The sequence below is a fragment of the Pinus tabuliformis genome, chromosome 4_2 (genome assembly GCF_031772625.1).
Source record: "Pinus tabuliformis cultivar Carrire ecotype Pingquan chromosome 4_2, CPIR1, whole genome shotgun sequence".
NCBI lineage: Eukaryota > Viridiplantae > Streptophyta > Pinopsida > Pinales > Pinaceae > Pinus > Pinus tabuliformis.
Genome location: NC_142304.1, coordinates 49002212 through 49025316, shown reverse-complemented (window position 1 = coordinate 49025316; position 23105 = coordinate 49002212).

Here is a 23105-nt window from a genome sequence, read left to right as displayed (position 1 = left end):
AGCTCGAACCTTAAATCCTTATACCTCGACCTCGTTAGGGACATGCATACAAAAACAAATAAAAAAAAAATTGCTCTAATACCACTAATCTAGATTTATGAAGGAATGAAATGAAATACATACATGAACACAAACACAAAACTACATCCAAAACATAACTTCAATTCATTAATAACAAAGTATTGAAAATTGTTTAGATGTAGAATGGAAACAAACTAGCTCAGTAGCTCACGCGATGGTAGCTTATCTCTAAGAATGATGTGGCGACTACATGCCTTCTAAACTATGTTACAATGAGACTCAAAGGCATATTTTTATTGAAAAATAATGAAAAGCCCTAAAAATAAAAAAAATGTAACCCTCGGAGATGAACTGCCAAAAGTTTGTGGGCCCCATTGTGCTAAATTGGTACTTCAACTTCCTCGGGTTGTAACTCTAGCATACGATCTCTATTTGACATGCATTATACCTCGTTTGAAAGTTTATCTGAAGGCTACAATTTTCGACTCGACAACCGTGTCGCAGGCACTAGTTTTCTAGTTTTCCAAAAAAATGTCAGTTAGAGCCTCAAAATGGGTCTGAAAGTTCACGACCCAAAAAAGTGCCAAAAAGAGTAAACTGTGCTACAATTAAGGAAACTAAAAGAAACAATGGAGGGGTCCAAGTGGAATAGGTGGGTGTCCACTAATATCCACTAGGTCAATCTCACACATTATAAATATAAAATAATACTCTTATATTTTTTTATATATTGTTGGGTAGCGAAGGCCCCGCATAAGGGTTTTGGGGTTTAAAGACTATAAGTTAGGGTAATGGTATTGTAGAAAGTTCCGTGAAGTGCGCAGAGCGCGAAATGTAAAAGGTCAAGTCAAAGGGTTGTCCGCCCAAAAATAATATAAAATAATAGGAAGTGAGTCGGCGTGCCCATGGGTTACGGACCATGGGAATGTATAAATAGAGTGAGGTTCTAAGGGTAGAGGTAGCTTTTTGGAAGATGAGATGTGGTATGGGTTTGTGGAAGTATGACTCGCTCTGAGTCTGTAAGTCCAAGTGGAGGGTATTGGTAGATAGATAAAGGCTCTGCAGTTGTGTGTGTAGAAGCCTGGTAGAGTGCGCAACTGTGTGCGCGGACCCCTGCAGCTGAGTTCGCAGGGTGGATCTGGTTGTACTTAGAAAGAGATCAATAAATATAAGAATTTTTGAATCATTGTATGTTTTATCGCAAATCTATCTGTTGTTTATATTCTGAGTTTATGCATATTTTTGCACACACTGGGTATTATTGTTAAATGTTTGCTTAAAAGCCCTAAGAAGTAAACTAGATCTATAATAAACTCATAATAACAAGAGCGTGTCGGTGCGGATCTGCGCGAAAACTTGATAACAGTACAAAGTAGCGTGAGACCCCAGATCAATTCGCGACCCCTCCACAACACATCTAGACATCCCAAGGGTGCAGAAACCTTGTTCCAACACCCTCCCCTGCTACCTCGGGTGGACTTCAATCCACGCTCCGGAGACTATTGCCGAAAGGGCGACAGCGCCGGATTTGTTTGGCTAATAACTCTTCTAAACCTCGGTAAGGCCCGAATAAGCCAACATATATAATTGAATCTCAAAACTTGCATATATCACTACTTCAATGTATATAAGTAGATTAGTAATAATTTATAATAAGAAAGCTATATAAATATAGATCATAATTATGACAAATATGTTTTTTTTGAGTTTTTTTTGTAATATTACTAAATAATTTTTTGTCAAATTGTGTTTTTTTTTAAATGTATAATAGATTTACCATCGTGAAAATTGTTTTGGGGCACTAAGAATTTGTAGCGTTTACATATCGAACTTGTGATTCAAACGAATTTATGTTACAGTTGATGAATTGATATTCCACAAAAACTGCCATAACTTAGAATAGTTAGACCATGACTATAATAATGGGTGAAATCAACAAGTGTGAAAGTTCAGAATTATGATAAGTGGTGAGATCACCAAGTGTGCATGTTTAAACAATATGTTATAATGGTGTCAAACCCATTGTAATGGTGTATAACACAATGCACAAAATAACAATAAAATTTATATTTATTACCAATTCCTCCATTAAGAATAGTTTATAAACTAAATAATATAATCATTTAAATTAAATAATTAATAAATATAAATAAACATCAAACTTTTTATAATACATTAATCATAAAACTTATACACTTATTTTAAATTATTTTATTAATAATTATAAAAAATTAATATACACACTCTCACAATAAAAGCACAACAGTTATAAGAAATCAATAACATATAGAAAAGAAATCGATACCATGTGCAGTTAAAATAAAATTCTAAAAATGTAATAAGGTTTTTATTTTTAAATATTTATAATGGTTTTTGTTATAAAACAATAAATGACTAGTGTGACTTGTGTAATTATTAAAATAAAATAAAAATAAAATTGAAAGTGATATTCCAAGGAGCGGCGTAATTAGTCGCCCTCCCGGCTCTCCTTGATTTATCTTCCTAGAAGTTGAACCACACAGGTCATGTCAACACGAAGACCGCAACAAGTCTTTTGTTTTATCGATGGATTTTATTTCTTTTGTGTACGTGAATTGATGAGGATTGGCCAGCCGATATGGACAGCGACCTATGCGTTTAAGGTGGATGGTGAAAGCCAATACTTAAGTGAAGACTTCTGAGATGACGCCGCATTGACTTTACTTGGATTGCTCTTATTTTCTACACCCCGTGAATTGATGAATATAACTTTGATACGATTCACTTCTGTTTAGCAGGTTGTGAATATTATAATCATGAGTTCGCACCCAACGAGCGCTAGAAAACCTGCGAAGGAGCTGCAGGGGCGAAGGCCACCTCCTCTCAAGATCTGCAGGGACTCTCACAAGATTGGAAAGCCAGTGATTAGCTACATTCAGACTCCTAAGATCATCCACGCACATGTGCAGGATTTCATGGCTCTGGTACAACGCCTTACAGGGAGTTCATCCTCGTCCGGCACTCATTCTTATGGCGCGCAAAGTGAAATTGTCACAGTCGATCACACCATGACAATACGCCCACCCTCCGATGCTATGGCTTCATCTGAGCCGACGAATGATCTTCCACAGTCTGCAGTAAGTTCCTCTGTAGATTCTTGTAAAATTCTCAATTATACATAATAGACCTAGCAAGTACCAAATCTCCCCATTTAACTATTGGACCACTTCCTCCACAGTCTGCAGTAAGTTCCTCCGTAGATTCTTGTAAAATTCTCAATTATACATAATAGACCTAGCAAGTACCAAATCTCCCCCATTTAACTATTAGACCACTTCTTCCACAGTCTACAGTAACTTCCTCCGTAGATTATTGTAAAATTCTCAATTATACCTAGCAAGTACCAAATCTCCCTATTTAACTATTGGACCACTTCCTCCATATTCACTTAAATATGACTGGCTATTTCATAAATTCATCAAGGAGCCCGTACTCACAAGGAAATCCGCTGTGAGCTTCTGTGTAGTTCAGGCGTTTGTTGTCATTAACTTTTTTTTGTGAATTCGTAGGAAGAATTAAAGCTCGAAATTTAGACATTTCAAAACCTACTGTTTTGAATTAAACATGTTTATGGTATTCCTTTTAACTTTCGTGTAATGTAGATCGAGTTTGAAATTGTTTCTGCAATATTAGAATAATTTTATATATCTATTCTGCAATTTATTTTAGCCTTTTCCAGCTATGCAAATCGGATGTGAAATATTGTTGGGCAATACTGCTATTAATTTGAGCTTCAACTTCATGTATGCTTGCAACTGCAATTTATATTGTAATATTTTCTCATGGTTATACATACATGTGATTTTATTTTACTTTTAGTTAATATCTAGTATGTTTATTTATATTGCGTTTGAAAAGTACTATATAGTTGAACAGTATATGACTTGACTGTCAACTTGTTCAAAGGGTATTTTAATGTCTTTAAGAATATAAGTGGTGGATAGTAATTTTAAAAATATAAGTGGTGAATAATAAATTTAAGTGAGGAAGAAATTTAATTTATTTTGAAAGTAGAGTAGTTTTTAAGGTTGAGAATGGAAATTTATTATTAAAATTGTAACAAGTAAAATGTAGAGATATATTGGAAGCAATAAGTTTTCCAATGGTAGAATATTTGGTGAGTGTGTCTATTGTTAAGGTACTTTTTCTGTAATAGTTATTTGTTTAAAACATTGGGAGTGTCTTATTTTCCTTGCCTTCAATTAGAGATGATAGCATTAGTGATCTTAATTGTTGATTCCTCTAGTATGACAAATCTCTAGTCTGGCAAAGAAAGACATATATCAAAACACACACACACACACACACATATATATATATAAATAGTAAACCTGGTGGAGGGTGCACATAAACCACAATGAAGCAACCTTAGGATGACAACACACCTTAGGATGATAACAATAGAAAGAAGCAAGATGTCTCCACCTAATAGCTTTCCTGGCCACCTCTTTGCAACATGAAAGGAAGAGAGTTTGCAACGTAATGCTTGCTGCAAGACAGAGTTGGAGCCTATGGATACTAAGGCTTGGGCAATGGAGGAAGAGGGTCAATCATGATGGAAGAATATAGATCACAACAAGCTAATTATGCATAGAAGTGGAAAGAAGGGGACTAAGTGGTGAGCAAGGAGCCCCTTCAACTTCATATAACCAATTAGCCATGGCAGGAGGAAAATAGAGCTGGTGTCTTTGGTCTGAGTGAACTTATTTATGAAGCAAATGAGTGGCATTGATATTAATTGTGCATATGGCAATATCCAACCTACTTTCACTATTGAGTGTGATCCCTCACAGCTTAACCAACACATTCAGGTTTGGTCTCTTTGTTCATGTGCCTGCAATTTTTCCTCAACTCTACATTTTATCTCTTCTTGTTCTTTTTCTTTGGTGGGTTTGATTAGAATCTCAGCTTCTCTCCCCATGCTAGGTTCTATTTATCTAGGTGTTCTAATCCTATCATAATTTCCCTCCCCTCCTTTCTTAGGCTTTGTTTCCCCTTCTCACTCCCTAGCTTCTCCCCTAGATTCCCATCATTTTTTCATAGGTTTCCCCTTGTGTCTGCCCTTTCTCTTGCCTTTCTACCCCTTCCTTGACCCCTCAAGCCCTCCACCCACCTTTCTCAGCTCCCTTCTCCCCATTTTGTTTACTAGTGTGTTACTCCTTCCCCTCTTTCCTTCTTTGTAGTTTTATGTGATCCCAACATGGCAAGTGTTCCCTACTAGGGCCTTCTCATTGAGGTAAGGGGTGATGTGCTTGTCCAACACCCTCCCTATACTTCACTCCTCCATCTCTTGGGGGTACCCATGGGCAGTGAACTACCACACAAGCCATAGCAATGTACAGAGATATCATCCATGAAGCTTTCCAAAGATTAATATATGACATGGAAGAACATTTAAGACAATCCCACAGGTTCATTATTGACACACACATGGACTAGAGACTAGATCCAATACATTGAAAATTCTAGAGATTTTGCCTACATGCAAATTGTCAAGTTGTAGTGGCACACTAAGACACTAATGGTAAGAGTCCTCAATGAAAGGGATGACATTCAAGAGGAAACCATTAGTTGTATGTCTAAGCTAATGGAGAAAATGGACAATGTTAATAGGAAGGAAATTCATGCCTCTAAGAAAAATAATAAGAATCACAAATCCTTCAAAATTAGACACACATGGAGAACCTAGCCACCAAGCCCTAAAAACAACCATGTAGTATGAAATTCCACACTTAACACCTTCATACACAACATAATTTCCAGTAGTTTTTCTATTTCTTTTAGTTTATAGTATGTTTTTTATGTAGCTCTATTTGTAATTTGTGTTGTGTGAGTTCCTTAGATCAATAATAGTATAAACAATTTCAAAATTTTGTGTTTATACTACTAGTTTCCCAAGTTGCAAAGAAGGGATCACCCAACCTTGATTATGTGATCTAAACTATAATTAATTGCTTCAATTTCTCATTTCCTTTCTATGACTAATTTGGATTTGAATTTTTTGGGTTAAAAACACTGGATAAATTTTATTACAAATACTTTGAAAATTACTCTTTATTAGGTTGAGCTCTACCAGAGAAATGATAAAATAATTTGGATTTTGACTTTTATGGATTAAAAACAAGTTATAGAACTTATCTAAACTAAAATTAATTACCTTGATTTTTGATGCCCTTTCCATGACTAAATAATTTAGATTTGATTTTTATAGGGTAAAACAAGGAGGTCAATTTTATGATGGATAGTTTGAAAGTTAGTCCTTGCTAGGTTGAATTTTACAAGAGAAATGATTGAATAATTTGAATTTTTATTTTTATGGATTAAAAAAAATCTATAGAATTCAAATTTATTACAAATTTTCAAAGTTAGTTTTGTATAAGTGAAAGTGATTTGCATTCTTGAATTTATTTTTCTGTCACATTTTTACAAGTTTATATGAAGTGTTTTAGGTTTTATGAAATGCCCTTTTTTCTTCTAAATTCATGAGAATTTGTTGTTGTCTTTGTAAGAATTATTTTTGCTCTTGTATCAATCTCTACAGTTTCCATATTTTATTTCTTTTAACTTAATTGTGATATTCCTTTTAAGAGAGTTGATATTTTGTAGGGCATCCTCTTCCATTATCCTCAGCTGGTTAACCAACATCCTATATTCTCAGCCCAAATTTCTTGAGACTTGCATGACTTTTACAGATGTTTGAAGTACCATTAAAAAAAAATGTTTATCTTTCATCCTAATTATATTTTTTTTATAGAACATGAAAGCACCCTTATTCAATGTATAGTTATATTTCTTATATACATGTGTAATATTTTTTTTTTATTTCATATGGTTAAAGTGGCTGAAATCTGCCCATGGTATTTATCTATGGTATCTGCCCATGGTTGCCTCATTTCTCAAAGAAAATTAGTAAAATATGATTTCTAGAGGTGTGATTTGTGTGGTGGATCCATCTAAGATCACTGATTGTTCTTCAGTTTCTTGATTTTTCCTTTGATAAGAAGCCTTGCATGACATTGACAAGAGTTTCTATGTTATCATTCTGGGATATATTATTTAAAGTACTTAATTAAATAAGGGGCTGCATTTTTCTCCTTGGTGTTCAGTGTTTTGTTAGATGAATTTTTAATTAGAACACTCAAATATGCCACATTTATTAAAAAAGAGATCTTACAGTGGTATTAAAGCTGGTTTTCCTGGCAGTATCTAAAGGTTTATTGCAGATTGATCCAGAAGCTCAAAAAAGACTAGTTTCGGTGATCCATTATAATCACCCTAGCTAGTATTTATCAGTTTTTCAATTTCGGTCGTCTTCTGGACAACCACCCTAGCTGGCCATTTATTTTCTTGCAGCAGGGAAAATTGTTATTTTCTGATCAAAACTGGTATTTTGCTATGGATTGATTTATCATCAAGCTAAGGGGGAATTGTCAGAGATTCAAGGTAATTATCTGGGCAAAGCTCCTCTTATTACCTGAAGCACAAATAACCATTCCAGGAAGATCGGAATCTATTGGTTCTCTGAAGTGAATCAAAGTTCATATTTTTGTCGTGGGAAGCAAAGTCCTTCTCTATTTTCCTGGTCCTGTGCATATCCTCTTGATAGATTGAAATTTTTTAGGAACTCTGAGTGCATTGGCAGACTGAGAATCCCCTTTAATTTTTGTCGTATTTATCAGATTTGGCATGTTTCGCAGGTTAATTTGACAGAAATAGGAAGCAATCTAATTGGCAGATCCGGTTGTACAGTGGCCAATTCATGGTCATTTTCTGTGGTCGAGATCGTGCTCGTAGGATCAAAGCAGCAGATTCATGATTCCAGAGAAGGAAGGCGTCCTTGTTGGCAGGCTGAGTTCCTCATTGATTAGCTATTAATTTTCTCAATGGATTCAAGGAGGTTGAGCTGCAGATCACATGATTGTTAAGGAGGCCATAAGAAAGTTATAGATCTGCCACAAGATCTGTCAAGAGATAAGTCGTAAGTTGTGAGGCCATCCAGATCGTTCAGGTGAGGCGAATCCATTAATGTGCGAATAACCGGTGCGCTGGGCGAGGGTCATGCAGATGGCAGCGGGATCAGTGAAGGGACGGTTGCAGGAGGGCTTTTCCAGGGCCACACTACAACCGCGTCTCCAAGGTTGAGAGGGGTCGCAATCCATGGCTTCTACGTAGGGTCTACAAAGGGAAATAAAACACTCACAGTCGAAGGTCGCAAGCCTCTTCCAACACCGTGTCGAATCGACGTGTAATGACAACATTACCATTGTCGTCACAGAAGTCCACAACTATAAGAAAAAGAATCGTCTCCCTTCTCAAGCAAGAATACTTGTTTGAGACAATCACGTTTTTCGCTGAGGCCCTTGGATCATTTACATCCGGCTTTGGCTCATTTCTTCGTTGATTAGAGACCGCGATGCCCTTTTCAGTTGTGGGATTACGCCCTGCCATAAAAGAATAGCCAGGGCGTAAGGACCGAGAAGGTGTGGAGGTTGAAGCCATGCAGCCGCCTAGGAACGTAGGGGTGGAAACAGTGCGAGGTCATTTTCGTGGGGGCAGCTAAGAGCGATTGTTGTTCGGTGAAGAGCTAGGTACTGGTTACCCGATCCCAAATCAGAGGCTGCCAGCATATTTACAATCACAACTGTGTAACGACCAAACACACACATGACTGGTCTGAAGGGTGATGCCTCTCTGTAGCAAGTCGAGGCCATCAGGAGGAATATTTCGTGTGCCCAGCTAGGTAGTCGTAGTTCACAAATACAGTCACCAGGGATATTTGCGTGATAACCACAGAGTACGTGAAAGGCTTATCGACGAGGAGAGACTCAATTACTGAGGTTGCTATCTTTAGTCTCATGAGAAGGATTGTTGCATCATTTGCGTCAGCGCAGGAAGAAGTTAAGATAATCTTAATTTGAGCCCTATTGAATTGCATATGTGTTTGCTGTGGCAATTCGAACCCAAGGCCAAAAGGAGTTTATTCTAATAGAAGGTTGCGAAAAGCATAAGTCAAGAATAATGCCAACCGCGAGTGTAAGGCCAAAAGGAGTTTATTCTAATAGAAGGTTGCGAAAACCACAAGTCAAGAATAATGCCAATCTCGAGCGTTTTCTATTTATAGTTTCTTTAGTTTCTGACCAGGAGTGGCTTGGAGTTGGCAACTGTGCAGTGAGTCGTGGGAAATGCGCAGTTGAAGAAGTCACGACCGGCATGGACTCCAAATGTTGGGCGTCATCCATATAAAGTGACTTGAATTGAAAATCTGTGCTAATTCAGTAGCAGCAGAGGCAACCTAGTTGCTACCCAAATTTTGTCTCTTACATTCTATTCTCACCTTCCTAACCCTTAATATAAGTTCGCTGCCACGACTACATCAAAACATCCAATGCGTATCCAATTCCACCATATTGTGGGGATATAAAACTTATGGTGCTGTGCACCCCCATCTTAATAGGTGGCACGATTGTATCTTGGAACATTGATTAATTCTAACAAAGGACATATCAATTATATGTATTCTGTTCAATCTAAACTGCAGGAGAGTCGATTTAAGCAGAAAGTATCACGGCCATTTTGACAAGGGATCGAGCTCAAATACTTAATAAAATTACCTCCATGTCTCTTACGGTTCGATTTATTGCTTTGTGACTGTTTGAATTCATATTTTTTTGGCTTTGGTATCCTTACATTATATTGTAGGAAGATGGCCTTTGAAGAGAACTTGGAAAATACCCAGAAACTACTTGATGAAACTAGTAAGGATATATGGTCTTTTACCCAACAATACCTCCATAAACCAAAATGATGGTCAAAGTAGGAGACCATTCTCAAAAAGGGTCCATGTCATTATGTAGTAGAAGCAACCATGGGAAGTGAAAGGAGGACAAGGAAGAGGAGCTAAGATATTCACACTTGGATCTTAATTGCAACTAACAAATTCACTCATAGACCTTCATAAATTGGAGGAGTTAGACACATGTCTCTTAGAGGTCACCCAACCACAATGGAAGAAACTCAATTGGGCTCTCAAGTCATCCACGCTTGCATTGATACAACCCAAAATTTGTGAACATCACTCTCAAGAGGTCATGATCATAGTTGCTTTTTGTCTAGCAGGATCATAGCTTTAACATAGCTACTACTTCTTTACAATAATGATATCATGACAGAGATTACAGGTGATAGTAGAAGCCCTTCAACCGTTGAAAAACATTATGCTTCCTACGCAGAATCTTAGAATTGGTGGCATAGTTCATCTTTGGCATGTTCATGTTGAATCTGAGAAGTGAGGACTTAATCTTTCAAGTGTTCCAAAACTTTGACACCAACATTACATCAACCCATCCACATCCTGTCAAAACAAGCATGCAAAAGATTGTTTCATTTTTCTTAGAAGGAGATGCCGACATCTACAAGATAATAAGATCCAAATTGTTGATCATTTGGATAAAGGAACTAGTTGTATCATCATCTGCCCATGATCTAGTCAAAGAGTTGATCATGCAAAACATAAAATTGCTCACAAGAGTGTTCACTAGGAAGGAGCTCAAGATAATAAGAACAAAGGTAGTAAAACGTTCAACAAGAATGAACTAAGAAGGACAGGGCTATGTTTTATCTCCAAGGGGCCTTGGGAACTCAACCATTGATGTCCATGTGATAAGGAGGCAATAAGGGAAGAACAATTGGATACTAGTTCAAATCATGAGTCATCTATAGTGGGGTTTATCATTTTTTAGGAGAGCACCCATGAAGGATCAGAGTAGTCAAGTACTGATTTTGAGAAGCAACACAATGTTTTTTAGAGAGAATTGTAGGACAAGCCAATGCTAATTTGTTAGCTTGACAAAATACATGGAGAAAGGAAGGAGGTAATTCCTCCTAACGATGTGGTAGACTCTTGTACAATTGATTCCATAGATATCCACGAGAACATCCATAAAGAGTATGGTAAATCAGGTATAGGTAACATTCCACCACTACATCCATGTTCTACAACGAGAGAGGGTGAACAAAAGATTGTCCCCACACGTGGAGAAGGACATGAAGAGGACATTCAAGAGGACTCAAGTGAGGAGGCAATAGTAATAAACTAACATGATGAGCATGATCATGAGGGACAACATGAAAAGTATAGTATGTAGTATGAGCCATTTCTGGAGAGTTAGTTGAAGGTTCAAGATGGAGCTACACTAGTTGAGCATGAGCTGCAGACAGATACACAGAAATTCAACACCGCACCAGTAGAGGACTTGTGGGGAAAATATCATGCATTTCAAGATAGATCTTATGATTTTGAAGTAGAGAGTCTCAATAGTGTGAGACACTTTCTTATAGGAGAATAAGAAACTTGAGGAGCTCATAGGGATATGTGTTGAGTCAGAAGCCAAGTTGTCTAGTGTGCAAGAATTACTCAAGTTCCTCACAAGGACGTAAGAGGAGTTTAGTTGGGATTTCTAGACCATCCCTCTATAGGAGTACATATATAACGCTTGGAACACTATGAGCCCACCTTAATACACTGTGGAAAGTAGGGAAGAGTTCTTCAAATGGATCATGTTGAGTGACGAGGTGGAGTTGCATGAGTGGGGCATTGAGAAACATCAACATAGTATAGTTTTTCCATCTGCATGTATTCATCCTTCCCATGACATGGATTGGCAAGAGATTATGAGTTGGTACTCTATTTAGGGGATGATTCCTAGGAGGACACTTTTAGCCAAGGGCATATCATAGTAGGGGCCCTTAGGCATGGGCAGTGATGGAGGACTGAGGTGGTATCATAACCCACATATCCTAGGAGGTGGGATTTGGATCCAAGTGAATCTATGAAGGGAAAGATTGGCCGAAGGCTTGTTTGAGATCCACATATCAAAGCATCCATTCATGATCATTTAGCATGGATAGGTGGAATAACACACTAGTTTGTATGGGATCCTTGTATCATTATACATATGGTTTTGCTATGGATTGAAGTGGATTTCTTGAGCACAAGAAATCTTCGAGCAGGAGGATTTGTAATACTCCCTTCTTTTTTTGATATGGTTAAAGTGGATGAAATCTGCCCATGGTATTTACCGATGGTAATTGCCTCATTTCTCAATGAAAAATAGTAAAATATGATTTCTAGAGAGTCTATCAAACCTAAAAAAAGGGGATAGGAGCTAGCCCCTGAGAGCATCCTGAGTCTATCTATCTAATTGTTTTTTATTGAGAACTTGGGGTAGCTAGTTCAAGTTTGATCCTAGGGATGAAAACCCAGTGTGAGATTTGTCTCGTGGATCCATTGAGGATCCATAATTGTTCTTCAATGCCTTGATTTCTCTTTTGATGGGAAGGCTTGCATGCCACTGGCAAGGATTTCTATGTTATGAGTCTGGAATGTATTATCTGTAGTAGTTAATTAAACAAATGTATTATCTGTAGTAGTTAATTAAACAAGTGACTGCAATTTTCTTTCTTGATCCCTTTGTGTTGATTGTTTTTTTGGATGAATTTTTAATTATAACACTCAAGTGTGGGAGGGTAATTAAATTTTTTGTTGTTGGGGATCTTACAACATGAGCACACTAGCATCTAGCATGTGACCTCTTCTTGGTGGTACATTCATCTAAAAATATAACAAGGCATGTTAGAGTAAGTTTTAAGGCTAACCACTTTGATCCTTGCATGAATTATGATGATGTTAAAATCAATGATAACATTCCTTTCATTCTTGATATTGATTATATTCGGAACATGAGTTCACATTCAATCAACATGCTTTACTGAGAAGGCACATGATGTCTTGACAATGTATTTTATCAAGAAAGTAAGGCACATGATCTCTTGACAATGTATTTTATCAAGAAAGGAAATAAACCTTGTTAGACTAGCTGCAACTTATTATGCTTGACATTTATTCATTGTATTCTTAATATTTATTTCAACCTTTGGACTACATGAATTTTCATCTACCATTTTATTTCACTTGCGTGCATTTACTTTATTATTTCTTTTTGTTGGGAAGTTAGGTTGTAAATCGTCCATGAAGCTATAAAATAATCCTTTGGCTAAATGAATAAAATATGCTACATATTCTTATCTTTTATACTTTTTGGTTTCTTATTCATATAATTATTGTTCATTTTAGATTGAATATAATATTCCTCTCCTTATCTCTGTAGGAACTTCTAAAACATATTTAAACATATTTATAAGTTATCTAGACCTTCTCCTTTGCATGTCCCTTGGGAGTTTTTTTGGATGTTAGTCTCCTACCCTCATGCCAACTTCAACACCTCTGAGGATTTAGGTTCCTTTTATATTATTCTCTATCAAAAATTTTAAGTTATCTAGACCTTCTCCTTTGCATGTCCCTTGGGAGTTTTTTTGGATGTTAGTCTCCTACCCTCATGCCAACTTCAACACCTCTGAGGATTTAGGTTCCTTTTATATTATTCCCTTGTTCCTTGTATGGCCATTGTCTTCACCCAATGAGTTCGTCATCAAACACTATATATATCTAGTTCACTCAATCTACCCCCACCAATATCTATAATTGTTTTGGATCATTATAGCTAGCTGTCATTGAGATTTTCAATCCAAAACAAAATTGAATTAAGGAAATATAATGGAATAAAGATAACATGGATCAGTTAGATGACATGATCTTAATGGTAAGAACTTGACAATGTGTCAAGGAAACATTCATACGGAAATGTGAGGTATTTTATTTTTCAAGAAGAATGTTTGGCTTAAAAATAGTTCAACCCATCTGTCAATATACATAAATATATCTCCCTTGGAATTGTTACAAGAATTACATGAACTGCCAAGGATTTCCTAAACCAATAACATCATACAAACTAACAAAAATAAATTTATTTATTTATTGATGTCACAAATTCTAACATTATCCACCTTGACAATAATTCACCCACTACCTTCTTTCAAGCCTATTCATCACCTTTTCTATAAGTCAATCGAGCATAAACACCACAATAACAACTCTAACAATTTTAGTTTTGTAAAAATGTTTGCAAAATTCTCTTCATTCTTGAACTTTTTAAAATTTACTCCAACTCCATCCATTACCTATTTTAGAAGATGGTACTTGATATAAGTATTCTTAGTCTTACTAAGATAAGGTATATTTGTAGCCAAACTGATATCACTTTCACTATCAAAGAATATAATTGCATTATCATGTGTTCTCCCAAGCTCACCCAAAAGACACATCAACAAAATTTCATCCTTGTAGACGTGTGAGACAATGATATATTATGGTTCATTAGTGATAAAGAATCTATTTTTTGAACTAATGGATTCTTTTCTAAGAGTAAATATATAAACTTAAGTAGATCCCCTCCTATCCAAATCACCTACACAATATGAAGCAATATAGCCATAGATATGATTATTACTAATGTTAAAGGTGATGCAATAATCACTTGTGCCTCTAGATATTGAAGCAGTCACTTCATTGCATTCCAATATTCTCTTGTATTTTCCATGAGCCTATTGACAACACTCATTATATGTGAAATATTTGGTGTAATGCATACCATTGCCTATATAAAATGTCCTACTACATTAGCATATTGTACACGAGATGTATAATCCTTTTCTTCCTTACTACTAGAACATAACCCTCAAGAAAAATTGAAATGGGAAGCCAAAGACATTTATAGGTTTCACATTATTGATATCAAAATTCAGGAGTTTTTTTCAACATACTTCTATTGTGAAAGCTTAAGCTTACCATATTTCTTGTCTCTACGTATTTCTATGTCCAAGATTTGTTTTGCTATTATAAATCTAACATATCAAAGGTCCTAGCCAATTGAGCATTCAATCTTTTAATCTCATCAATTCTTTTGGTTACAACAATCATATTGCCAACATAAAGCACGAAGATAAAAAAATGTATCATTCAAACATTTGAAGAAAACACAATGGTCATACTCACTTTTAATACAATTCTAACTCATCATAAAGGAACCAAAATTTTTGTATCATTACCTAGGAGGCTGCTTAATGTTCGATACATATCTCCTCATCCAAATCTCTATGTAAGATGTTGTTTTAAAATCTAATTCACATAACTATAAATCAAGTAAAGCACCTAGTGTCATTAAAATACTAATAAAAATATGCTTAACAACTAGAAAAAACATTTCATGGAAATCTATACATTCCATTTGAGAGTACCTCCTTGTGACTAGTCTATGATTTTATCTTTAAATATTACCATCAATGACTTTCCTCGATTTTAGACCAATTTTCACCAAACAACATTTTTATCTTTAGAAATTTTTACACAGTCCCAAGTTTTGATTTTCTCTTGGGAATCCTTAACTTATTTCATTGTTTTCCATTTAGTAATATTAATATCATTTATTTCTTCTTGAGAACAAGAATTTTATGTATTCTGAGTAATCAAAGAAATGGATGAAACACAATCATTATAATTTTATCATGGGTATCTTTTATCAATATTGGTGGTCAAATTTCCATATTTTCTTGAATATCCGCAAATTCTTTATCATCAATTTTTTTTTCCTACTTCTTAGCATCTATATATGGTTGACCCTCCAACTGAATTTGTTAATTCACTCACACTTGTTCCTTTTTCAAATCAACACTTAAACTATTTTATTTAACCAGGGGGATTCATCAAATCTACATTTATGTTAATGATTATTTTGTAGTCAATAGGATCTCATAATGTACATCATCATGACCAACAAAGACATATTTCTTCAATTAGTGTTTAACGTAGAACATTGATTTTTTTGTAAAGGCATAAACCTCACAATTGGAGATTCTTTAAATTTTAATATCACAAGGATGGCTTATCCATATGTATTTAGGAATTTTACAATCTATTTCAAATTAAGGTGCTTAATTTACAAGACAGAAAGTGCTAGTGATTGACTTTTCCCACAAATCTTGTTGCAAATTGGCATTATTGAACATTCTCTTTGCTCTTTGTAGAAGAGTCATGTTAATGCATTTCTTTGAGGCCACTTCTTTGGAGAGTATTTACAGTGGTTTTGGGTCTTTTTATCCCATCTTCTTTGCAATGTTTTTTGAATTCTAAAGATGTGAATTCACCTCCATTATATATTGTTTGACATTTCGTTATCTTGTCAATTATCCTTGCTACCATAATTCTAAATAATTTAAATGTAGTAAGCATGTCTTTTGGATTAATCACATCAGTCTTATTTGGTGGAAGTTTCGAACCAGCTAGTGTGGTTCATAATCCATAGATCCTAATGAATAAAATAGAAAGATGCATGAGAGTCCAGAATTAGCCTTTAGAAACTAGCTGTTAGGAATTAATTATTTAATTAATATATTTTTTTTAATTTTTAAATTCCAATTAAAGACTAACTGTTATAAATTATTGTTTAATTGTTTATATAAATATGTGATTATTTATTAATAATATTAAGTTATATATATTTATCTTATTTATTATAATAACCAAATAAGAGAGAGAGATGGCTAGGGTTCGGAGACGAGGGTTTCGGGCGGAACCGCGATCAGGGCACGGTTAGGGAGTCTGCAGACAGGTTCCGTGTGCAGGTGCAGGTGTAGGATAGTCGTTTTCGGGTTGACTGGCAGCTGGAGGTCGAGTTGTTCGCTTAAGCGGTCAGCTGGGAGATAACATATCCGCTGGAGCTGCAGGTCGTTTTTCCGTTTTTCCGTTTTCAAGAGTATAGGTCAAGGGTTTGCGCTGGCATCTAGCCTGTTTCTGTCGCCTTTCTCGGAACGGCTCCCTTAACCATGGTTAACCCTAATGAATTGGTTGATTTGGACCCGGAATTGGAGGACATTCTTTCAGTGTGGGGGAAGGATCCTACAGTCCAAAACGTTGAACACTATTTCGGGGGTTACGAGCTTTCGAGGTTGGAGTCGATTTCTCAGGAGACTAAACCCTCATTTCAGCAGTTAAGCAAGGAACCAGACAGAAATGCCCCCAGGTTTCGAAACCAGGCATATTACAAGCAGACGGACAGAGATGATGCGGCGGATAGGGCGTCAATTGCCGCTCACTTTCTTGACAACAAGGGCAAATCAGTGTCGAGCCGGAACTTTCTTTCAAAGGGCTTTGAAGACATTGTAAATCTGGGGCTTGATTCAGGGTTTGGTAAAGCAAGGGGCTCTGGAGGGGATCTGTCGCTTTCTAGGGTTTCCTTGTCAAGAGACCCTCCCTTTCCTAAAGAAAGCTTAGCAGGAGGATTTGAAGGCCATATTGACAGCCAAGCGGGAGAGCCGGGAGGTTTTGATGGTGCGACAGTCGGTCAACAATTTTCAGGGAACCCTGTCCCCGATTCCTCAGTCCCTGTTCAGTCTCGGCCGGAGGTAGAAATCCCTTCGGCTCCGACTCAGGAGGAACCAGAATGGAACGATGTTTTTGGGGAAACCAGGGTCTCTGCTGATGGTATAAGGAAAAAAGGGGAGAAAAGAAAACCTCAAAGACCGATCGGATCACAGGAGCTTGAAGGGAATCTGGTCCTAGGTATGGAGGTCTCTATTGAAGAAACCCTAGAAGTAGCAGAATGCACCCTGGTCGGAAGGGCGAGAGGCAAGAAACTTTCGTCAGAATTTTTACAAGCATGGGGAGAACAACAGTTTGTTTCTGACAGACATTTACGGTTCGAGGCATCATGTTTAGCTAAAGGCTGGTTCATGCTCCGGTTCGAGGATAAAGAGGCAGCTCAGTGGGTGCTTGAACGAAATTGGATCATAGGGAACATCCCGGTTCTGCTGAAAAAATGGAGCCCTCTTTTCGATGCTATCAAAGAGAAAACTGATGTGTTCCCGGTATGGGTAAGGGCCCCGGGCCTCCCCTCGTTCCTATGGACAGAAGCAGTGTTTAAAGCCATCGGAAATAGATTGGGATCTTTCTTGGAAGCAGACATGTCATTTCTGGAGACGAAGAACAGAGCAATGGCCCGCATTCTGGTGAGCCTCAACCCTAGCAGAGGTCTTGCCCAAAAAATAAATTTGCAGTACAAAGATTATGTGTTCGAACAGATCTTGGATTATGAGCATTTGCCCTTCCGGTGCCATCGATGCCATGAGTATGGGCACCTTGCCAAGGACTGCCCGCTGTTCAGGAGAAGGAGGCGTTTTCGGAGGACCTCAGATTTCAGAGAGCCAGTCTTCAATCACGTTCACGTTCCTCAGGAGAAAGAAGGCAGGGTAGAGCAGACTATAGAAGAAATGGAGATTGAGGGGACTCAGAAAGAGCCAGCGCCCGAAGATCCTCAGCTCCGAGAGCCGGCAGAGGTCACTGAATCGCAACCTGCGGAAGCAAAGGAGGAGATCGCTAGGGACTCAACCGCAGATCAAAATCCCGTCAAAGAATCTGAAAAGGGTATGTGCTCAGGTCCTCCTCCTTCTTCCCTTCAATTTCCAGAGCATATTTCTGATTCTATGCATATTTCGCCTTCTATTTCCCCCATTCAAAACGAAGGCTTAAATGAGATTAAAGACCCTTCAAAGGATGTTCCTGATATTGATTCTATTTCGGCTGCCATGCCGTCCCTTGATTTGAACTGTGAAGATGTGTGGCCTCCTCTTGTTCCCCCGGTTCCTCACACCCCGTGCCCCTATAACCTTAGATCTTTGGGAGGAAAGCCTGGGTCGTCCGGTTCAGTTGGAGGTTTAGGGCAGTCGATCTCTCAAGGTTTCTCCAAAAATAAGAGAGGTAGAAAATCGGATTTGTCTAAGGCAAAACTAAAAGCAAAACTGGATGTAGCTGATGGAAAACAACACTCTATCCCTGGGGTTCTTAGAGCAGTGCAGACCCCTGATTCTGTTATCAAATGATTATGTCCTCTTGGAACTGTAGAGGTTTGGCCAGTAAACCTAAAAAATTGGCCCTTAGAGACTGGATCCAAAACTCAAAATCTGACATTCTTTTTCTCCAAGAAACACTGGGGAAAGGAACTGAAGTGGAAACAATGCTTAGTGCTCTCCTGCCAGGGTGGAAATTTTCAGCTGTAGATTCATCGGGCCACTCGGGGGGTATTGCGATTGGGTATAAAGAAGGAAGAATAAAGGTCATTAATCAATGGGGGACGAAGCAAGTAATGGGCATGGAGGTTATTTCCCCCGACTTCTCTCTTCCCCTTTCAATTGTAAACATCTATGGCCCTTGTCAAGGAAGGGAGATATTCTGGAATGACCTGATGGCTAAATCTCTGATGAAGTCTTCTCTGTTGATTGTGGGAGGTGACCTAAACTTCTCTATAGGGAGAGCAGAGGCTTGGGGTCCATCGGCCAGGGAAGACCCCTTGTCGGATTTCTTCCTCAATCTCCTTTCGGATAACAATCTCATAGATCCCTCCCCGATCAAACTCAAGCCAACATGGAGGAACAGAAGAGCAGGGGAGGATCGAATTGCTAAAAGATTAGATCGTTTTCTTCTATCTGAAGATTTAATCTCAAAGGTTCCTATTCTCAGGCAGTGGGTTGAGGAGATAGGCAACTCTGATCACTTCCCTATTTTTTTGGATCTCTCTTTCCCCCCTCCAAAGCCTCCTGCCCCCTTTAAATTCAATTCATCTTGGCTTCAAGATCCCTCCTTCAATAAACTCTTCAAGGAAACGTGGATCCATCCGGACAGAGATGCAAGAGAGGATAAAAGTTTCCTGTTTATGGAGAATCTCAAAAGATTGAAGAAAGCGACTATCTCCTGGGCAAAGGACAGGAAGCTTAAACAGAATGAAGAGCTGTTCAGGATCAGGGAGGAGTTGAAGAAATTGGAGAGTATTGAGGAGGATGGATATATCTCGCAGGCTTCTAAGGACAGAATCCTTCATCTGGAGAAACTTCAGAACCAAATACTCTTGGACAAGGAAGAAGAATGGAGGCTCAAGAGTAGGGCAATATGGTTAAAATCAGGAGATGAAAACACCAGTTTTTTTCATAACTATGCAAAAGGAAGAAAATCTGTAAATACCATTTGGAGCCTTAAAGATGAAGATGGAAGGGAGGTCAGTTCTTTTTCAGACCTCTCTGGTCTAGGACAGAGGCATTTCCAGAAAATATTCTCAGATCCGGGAGAGGCCACCATAGCAGAAGTCATTAGAACAGCTCAATGCTTTCCAAGATTTGTCGAAGAGGAAGAAGCAGAAGAGCTATCAATCCCTGTATCTAAGGAGGAGGTTGAAGCAGCTATGAAACTCATGGCCAAAGACAAAAGCCCCGGACCTGACGGGTGGACTATTGAACTCTTCCTCTTTTTCTTTGATTTAATAGGTTCTGAAATCACTGATGTAGTAGAAGAATCAAGACAGAAAGGAGAAGTCTACAGCCCTTTTAATTCAACTTTTCTAGCTCTCATTCCAAAGAAGGACGACCCGGAGAATTTTGAAGACTTCAGGCCGATCTCCTTATGCAACTGTATATATAAAATCATTGCAAAGGTGATAGCTATTAGAATTGTTCCTATTCTGTCAAGAAACATCTCAATGGAACAATTTGGGTTTCTGGATGGAAGACAAATTCACGAAGCCATTGGAGTAGCCCAGGAGGTAATTCACAGTGTCAGACAAAAGAAAAAGAAGGGTGTGGTTCTTAAAATAGATCTATCCAAAGCCTACGACCGAATCAACTGGCTTTATCTCCGGATGCTGCTAACCCATCTGGGTTTCAATTATTCTTTCATCAGTTGGATAATGGGCTGTATCACAAATGTCAGTTTTGTTGTTCTAATCAATGGAGCAGCCTCACCTTTTTTCAAAAGCCAAAGAGGCTTAAGGCAAGGTTGCCCTTTATCTCCTCTCCTGTTTCTTCTAGTGGCAGAAGGGCTAAGCAGGTTGATTCACAAAGCTAGAAGAGAGGAGAAGGTAAAAGGTATTGAGGTAGCAATCAATCTTTTCATCACTCACCTTCTTTTTGTTGATGACATTTTGATTTTCTCTAATGGATCATATAATGAACTAAAGGAGATTAAATGCATAATCGATCTGTTTCTGAAAGCTACTGGCATGCAGATAAATTCTAGGAAGTCTCAGGTTTGTGTGGCAGATATTGACAGAAGGGAAAGATCCATGATGCTCAACCTTTTTCCCTTCCATCATCAACCCCTGGATTCCTCCTTCAAATACTTGGGGTTTTGGTTAAAGCCGGCAGCATACAAGAAAGAGGATTGGAACTGGCTCATAGCAAAGTTAGAAGCCAGAATTTCTCATTGGAGTTTCAAGTGGCTCTCCAGAGCAGGCAGACTGACCCTCATCAAATCTGTACTGTTAGCCATTCCAGTATACTGGGCTGCTTTAACCTGGGTTCCCAAAGGAGTGCTGGAGAAAATCAGAAGGATTTGCTGTAGATTTTTATGGGCAGGCTCAAAAGAAAGTTCAGTTCTTCCCTGGGTGGCTTGGGATAAGCTGGCTAGGCCAAAAGAATGGGGAGGTTGGGGATTAAAAAGGCTCCCTGAGTTTAGTCTTTCTCTGGCAGCTAAATCAGGCTGGAGATTAATCACGCTGGAGAATCTATGGACAAGGGTGGTCAAAAGAAAGTACATAGATCCAGTCCCCTTGGAAGATTGGATTAGGAGCCAGGAAAAGAAAAAGAAGAATGTCTCAGCCATTTGGAAAGCCACGGTGGAGGCTTTCTCTGTGATTGAACAAGGATTGGCGTGGAAGATAGGAGATGGAAGACATTTAAGAATTGGTAGGGACCCCTGGGTAGGTTGTAATGAAGCCTTTGCCTTATCTCCTGGCTTTCTCAGACATCTAGATAGTAAGGGCATTTTTACTCTAAACCAGGTGGAGAAAGCAGGCCATTCTACTTTATGGGGACAGGCTTGGAAAAATGACGAAGAATTAGGAATAAACATCAGGTGGAAGAACGAATGGCGCTCTTTCATTCAAGAACTACATCGTTCCAATGTCAGGCTTAAAAACGAACCTGATTTGCTGATCTGGGCGCAGGGGAAAACAGGTGAATATTCCCCAAAAGATGGATATACCTTCTTAATGCAAAAGAAAGGTTGGGGAATACCAGAATGGTGGTCGAAACACATTTGGAAGTTAAAATGCCCAGCTAAGGCTAGGATCTTCTTATGGTGTATGCTTAAAAGGAAGGTTCCAACCTGGGACATCTTACGAGCCAGATACTTAGTTGGGCCAGGGAGGTGCCCATTGTGCAAAATAGAAGAGGAATCAATAAGTCATCTCTTTACATCCTGTGCAGTTTCAAAAAAAATCTGGGAGGAGTTAATCAGTCTGCTCAACGTAAAGGCACAGTGGGGGTTAGAACCTTTGGAAGAAGCTTGGAGTAGATGGTGGCAGAACTACCCGGAGGGAAATATGAGAAATCTACCTCTTATCTTTTTTTGGGGGGTATGGTTAGCGAGAAATAAAAGCCTGTTTCAAGACAAGGACACTCCCGCATCTGTCATAGCTATAAATTGTGCAGCCATTTACTCTGCCATCCCAATCCCTGAAGCAAAAAGTCCTCATATTCATCACAAGCCTGTTATTATCCAGGAGGGCATTCCATGGGCCTTTTTTGACGGAGCATCCCAGAACAACAAGGCTGGAGCAGGATTGTGCATTCATTTGAATCCTGAACACTCCCTAAAAGCTTCTGTAGGTCTAGGACCTGGCACAAATAATTTTGCTGAGCTGTCTGCCTTGCGCCTTCTTCTCTGCTGGCTACTTCAAAGAAACATCTTCACAATTCAAATCTTCGGAGACTCTTTGAACGTCATAAACTGGGTTAATGGGAGTGCTATATGTCAAAACCAAATTCTGAAGATTATTTTAGAAGAAATATTGCTTTTAAAGTCATCATTTAATAGTTTTATCATCTGCCATGTCTACAGGGACAAAAACGAGGAAGCAGACCAGCTTTCTAAGGCTGCTTTACAGCAAGATCTGGGAAGCTGGTCAATAGTAGAACTAAGTCAGGGGCAGTCCTCCACATCGTTTCAGCCTCCTTTTGCTCCACCACAGTGATCGCGGCTCGTCTTTCTTTTTGTTTCTGGTTCATGGGCTCCAATGTTATACCTGTTACAACTTCTTTTATAATTGTTA